Here is a 6,179-nt window from a genome sequence, read left to right as displayed (position 1 = left end):
GAGACTGGCCTGTCCCAGGGGGCTCTCAGCTTTGCTCTCCAGAGCTGGGCCCAGACTGAGGGCCTGGCCCAAAGCCCTGTGCAGTCACCCTGGCTGAGTTCCTGCCTCCTGGCTAAGACACGGGCTGTGGGGTCTTCCCTATTTCTTTCCTTCAGAGAGAGGCCTATTTCAAGTCCACACAGAATTGCCTTTTTCATTTCTGTGTGTCAGAGATTTCATTGTTAACTGTTTTTTTCTTCTCTGAATTTGATGTGTTTGAGAAGGACAGGATGGATTTCAGGTTGTACTCTGCTATCTTGAACTGGAAATCTTTTCCCCCATTAATTTACACTTGAGAAAGTAGAGGCAATCAGTCATGACTGGTGGGGTGCACACGGGACCAGGTGAGGGCCTTTGGGGAAGCAAAGCCACCATGAACCAGACCCGATGTCCCCCGGCTCTCCAGCGGAGGGCGCCCTCACACGCTCTGCAGACCTCGCCCTGTGTCTCAGAGCCCCTCCTTGGCTCACACTGTCCTGAGCTCTGGGCGCTATCTGCGCTCCCACCAGGGAGAACCTGTGAGGCCACACAGTTGGGCAGACGTCCCGGGCACCAGTCCAGACCCCTCGGCCCACCCAGCCCGGCACCTCCTAGCAGCAAACCACGTTCAGCAGAGCAGGTCCAGGTCTCTGGAATGTCCCCCACGTTGTTGGTTCTTTGCCACAAAAGCTTCAGTCTATTCTTTTTCGTCCCTGTAGCCCTGGATGGCTACTGGGGAATAATAGCCACAGGAAGAGCTCACAGCCCCTGACTGATCCCAGACGGTTAGAAACGTGAGACTCGTCTTCCCCACTCCTAGGAGCTCAGTGTTGAGAAACGCCAGGCCCTGGCTTGTAAATCAGCAGGAAGAGAACAACCCGTTGAGTGTTTATTATTAGACACAGGTGAGCTGTTTGTCTTCCCTCATATCCTTCTTTCCTGCAACCACTTCAAACCTGACCAAGCCAATTTCTTCCCAACTTACAAAACTCAGAGCTGCAGAGGGCATATGGCGGGGCCCCTGGTGCTGCAAGGGGCCGTGAGGTCACAGCCAGTATTTACTGCTTCCTTCCGCCTTCCTGACCCCCACGCCCCTCGCCTCCGCCAGCACCTTGGCTGCTCAGGGCCTCGCCCGGTGGGGGTGCCCTAACAGCACAGAGATGCCACATCTCCAATTTCATCTGTCAACTCGCTGTGAATTCCAATCAAAACCCATCACGACTTTTCATGGACCTGGGAAAACTGATACTAAAATCTAGATCCCGGGTTTCGGCACCAAAAAGAAAAAAGAAAAGAAAAGAAAAATAAAATCTAGATCAGTGGTTCTCAACCTTCCTAATGCCGCGATCCTTTAATACAGTTCCTCATGTTGTGGTGACCCCCAACCATAAAATTATTTTTGTTGCTACTTCATCACTGTAATTTTGCTACTGTTATGAATGGTCATGTAAATATCTGATATGCAGGATGTATTTTCATTGTTACAAATTGAACATAATTAAAGCATAGTGATTAATCACAAAAACAATATGTAGCCCTGACTGGTTTGGCTCAGTGGATAGAGCGTCGGCCTGCGGACTGAAAAGTCCCAGGTTCGATTCCGGTCAAGGGCATGTACCTTGGTTGTGGGCACATCCCCAGTAGGAGGTGTGCAGGAGGCAGCTGATCGATGTTTCTCTCTCATTGATGTTTCTAACTATCTCTCTCCCTTCCTCTCTGTAACAAATCAATAAAATATATTAAAAAAATAAAAAATAACTTTCCATAAATTAAAAAAAAACCAATATGTAATTACATATGTGTTTTCCGATGGTCTTAGGCGACCCCTGTGAAAAGGTCGTTCGACCCCCAAAGGGGTCTCGACCCACAGGTTGAGAACCGCTGATCTAGATGGAAAAACGAAGGGCCAAGAATGGCCAAGCCATTTTGGAGATGGGCCGGGGCGGGGAAGGCTGTAACTCCTTCCGTCAGATCCCGGGAGTAATTACCAACTGGAGTCATGGGGACCAGCAGGCCATGGCTTCCCATCTGTGGTGCTTCTTCACCACGATTTGCTGGAAGTTCTTCAGTTTTGGTTTTGATTTGTTCTCTGGCATGAGTCATTTTAAGACAGATTTACAAATGTAACTATTATAACTGTGGACATTAGGGTCTGTTGTTTCCTGGTTTTATGTTTGTTGTTTTACGGTCTTATAATGAGAGACTGTTGTCTGGATGATTTCTCTCTCCCTCTGGGAAGTTCTGAAACTTTCTGAGGCATAATGGATGGTTATGACAGAAAATGTCCCAAGAGCAATCGAAAGGAAGGCGCCTTCTCTCGTTTCCTATTGTAGCGTTTTAAATCTGTTGTTTCTAGTTCCCAAAATCTTTGACCTCCCACTAGCTTTCGCTTTATAAATGTGTAGGGGGAGGGGGCGTGCATAGAAGCCCATGTCTCCCACCTTCATGAGAGACGGAGTGTGTGTGTGTTTTTTTGGGGTTTTGTGTGTGTGTGTGTGTGTGTGTGTGTGTGTGGTATTCGTGACTTTGAGAGGATTCTGAAAGATTAGTGGGAATGCCAACTCCAACATTAAAAACGACAGGTGGTTGCAAATATTTCTTTTGTGTTTACATTCTATCTGATCACCTGATAAGCAATAACCATCACTGTACAAGAGAAATCCTTAGTTTGGGTAAGTAGTAAAATGTATTCACTTGGGGACCTTGTTTAAGAACTTCATCCCCAGCCCAAGGTCATACAGAAATCTCTTACATTTCTTTCTGGTAGTATTTTATTTCTCTCTTTCACGTGTACGTGCACCCTGTTGCAGGGTTTCTCGGTCTTGCACTGTGAACATTTGGGGCTGTGTCATTCCTTGTTGGACAGCTGTCCTGTGCACTGTAGGATGTCCGGCAGGATGCCTAAGTGCCAGTAGCACCCCACAAGTTGTGATAACAAAAATATCTTAGACATTGCCAAATGTAATCTGGGATTACACCCCCAGTTGAGAACTACTCGTCTACCTGGAGTTTGTTGTATATGGCGTGAGGTAAGGATCCAGTAATTTTTCTCAATATGATAAATCAGTTTTACTTAAAGAACTTGTTCATAATGCCATGGCTGTCACAAACCAAGTTCTGGTATATGCATGACTCTGCCGCTGCATGTGGTAGACATGGGCACAGAGCCCCCTGCATGTGGGTAGAAGGGGGCAGAAGAGGAGACTGTCCCTCCCAGGTCCCGCCCAGCTTCCGGGGGAGGCCGTAGAATGTTGGTGGGCATGTTTCAGAATCCCCACAAGAACTCCGATGCGATTCCAAATTCCTTACCCCTCGTGTGTGAGGCCTGTTTTCCTCTCTCTGGAAGGTTGCAGGGTCTTCACTTTCTTTCTGGGGCTCTGCAGTTTCACCATCTGCTTTTGTGTCAATCTTTGGTCTTTTTATTTTTTTTTCTTTCAATATGCTTGGCTCTCATTGTGCCTTTCAGCCGGAAGCTCATCTTCTCCAGTTGGGGAGTTTCATTGTATTGTTCATTTGATCACTTCTGCTTTTGTGTCAATCTTTGGTCTTTTTATTTTTTTCTTTCAATGTGCTTGGCTCTCATTGCGCCTTTCAGCCGGAAGCTCATCTTCTCCAGTGGGGAGTTTCATTGTATTGTTCATTTGATCACCTGCTCCCTATTTCTCCCCCTCCCTTCCCCTCTCTCTCTCCCTCTCCGGACCTCCTGGAATAATCTCTGATTTTCTTATCTTTCCATGCTTTTATCTTTTTGTTCTGTTTTTTCATGTGGATTTTTCAACTTTATCTTCAAGATTGCTCATTTCCACTGTTATCATACTTTGAAGTTCCAAGCTCCTGTTTCCCCGAGCGTTTTTCAAGACACTGCCCTTTTCCTGTCTTCCAGATGAGGTGTCTTTTGTTATCGCCCTGAAGGTAAAAGTTTATTTGAAGTTTCTCATGCAGCCTGCACGGTCTCTATCTCCCCTGCGTTCCTTTTATTTTCCTGTTTATAATCTCTCTCTTTTATGTGAGAGATTTCTCTCAAATATCAGACAGTTATTTGTTGTCCATTGATATTTGTCGTGTTAGGAGTGAGGGAAGCTGGTGGAAGTTCTGGGTGAATTTGAAGTTGTAAACTTCAGGGCAGCTCTAGTGGACGCAGTGTCCCTGGGGTCCCCGGCTGTCAGTTTCTGCCCCTCCCACCTGGGGTCTGGGCCTCTCCGCTTGTTCCGGAGGCCAGGCTGGTGGAGCATGCGGGCCCTCCCCCTGGCATGCAGACGGCCCCACTCTGCCCACTGCTCCCTAAGAGCCTGTCCCAGGCTCATGTTCTTCACGGCAGCAAGTCCATCGTGTGAGCACTTAACACACTTAGCCAGTCTCCTGCTGGACATCGATGCTGTTTCAATACGTGCGACCACAATGATACGATGAACAACCTTTTTTGTGCCTCAATTCACACCATCAGTAAGTTAAACTTTCTATGACTCCATTTCCTCATCCACAAACAGGGAAAAGAGTATCTACCCAAGGGTGGTGAGGATTAAGGAAAGTAACATACTACAGCAAGTATGTCAAACTCTTGGCCCGAGAACCCAAGCGGCCACAACGAATATTTTTTCGGCCCAGCCAATATAACAGTATATAAGAAATGTTTTAATTAAAAATTTTGTAACTTAATTTTTACAATATCCTGTTATACATAATTATTTTATAACACATATACTTTTATTGATTTCAGAGTGGAAGGGAGAGAGAGAGATAGAAACATCAATGATGAGAGAGAATCATTGACCAGCTGCTTCCTGCACGCTCCCCACTGGGGATTGAGCCCACAACCCGGGCATGTGCCCTTGACCAGAATCAAACCTGGGACCCTTAAGTCTGCAGGTCGATGCTCTAGCGATAGCCACTGAGACAAACCGACTAGGGCTATACATAATTATTAATAACGAACTACAACTTTTGCTAATGACTGATTACTATAATCGTGTTGCATTCATTTCCCTTTTCTCTCCACTAATACTAGCAGTGAATATTTTAGCAGCCAATTGCCACGTCATTAGTCTTGTACTGACTTGTTTGGTGTGCGCAACAGGAAATATTTTGTTTTCGGAGAACAAGAAAAATCAGTTTATTTGCGTTACGCTTATTAGTTTGTGCAGTTATTCAGTGTCTGGTAAGTTAATGTTCAAGAAAAATATATTCTTGTAAAAAATGTATTTTATTGGTTTTTTACAGAGAGCAAGGGAGAGAGATAGAGAGTTAGAAACATCGATGAGAGAGAAACATCGATCAGTTGCCTCCTGCACACCCCCTACTGGGGATGTGTCCGAAACCAAGGTACATGCCCTTGACTGGAATCGAACCTGGGACCCTTCAGTCCGCAGGCTGATGCTCTATCCACTGAGCCAAACCAGTTAGGGTGAAAAATATTAATTTTTATTAAAATGTTCTATTATTTTATGTTAACAATGACTCATTTATTTCAGCCCTTTGTATTCAGCATGTCTCTATCGAAATAAACCTACGTTTCTATGGAAATTGAAGCTTTCGTTTCTCTGCGGCCCACCTACACTAAACCTTGTTTATTTGGCCCATGTAAGCCTTTGAGTTTGACATGCCTGTACCACAGCCTGTCCCATCATGCCTGTGGGGAACCAGCATGCAGTAAGTATTAGCAGCTACTGCTGTTATTTGCAGGTGTGGCTGCAGGCGGTTCAAGGATACCTGTCTTTTCAGTTTGGAGCCACACATCTTAAAGCCAAAGTCCTCCCCCAGGCAATGTCTGTTCCAGCTTCTAACCTATGTCCTCAGCCTCCTGGGCAACGCCCAGGGAGTGCCTGGCACTGCTCTCCGCTCCCAGGGCTCCCCAATGGTGGCCAAGCATCCCCAGTGCCCCCGCCACGGCCCCAAAGGGGGCGCCCTGAGATGTGGGTGGGTGCAGGCCTCCCTTTGCTGACCCCACTCTGCGGCCTGAGGCCTCTCAAGTGAGAGGTTGACTTCCTGAGGGGCTCCCCTATGTGTGAGTCCCCCTTTTGGGCCGGTGACTCTAAGGTTGGGCAAGGCTCCTCCAGGCTGCATGACAGGAGGCCCCCCGTGGCTCCTCCTCCAGCCATCCCTGGAAGCCCTGACCTGCTCACACCCCAGTGCCTCCACTTGGCCTGGACTCTCTCCACTGTGGA

Source organism: Myotis brandtii, unplaced genomic scaffold (assembly GCF_000412655.1).
Source record: "Myotis brandtii unplaced genomic scaffold, ASM41265v1 scaffold187, whole genome shotgun sequence".
NCBI lineage: Eukaryota > Metazoa > Chordata > Mammalia > Chiroptera > Vespertilionidae > Myotis > Myotis brandtii.
Note: the sequence above shows the minus strand (reverse complement) of the source record.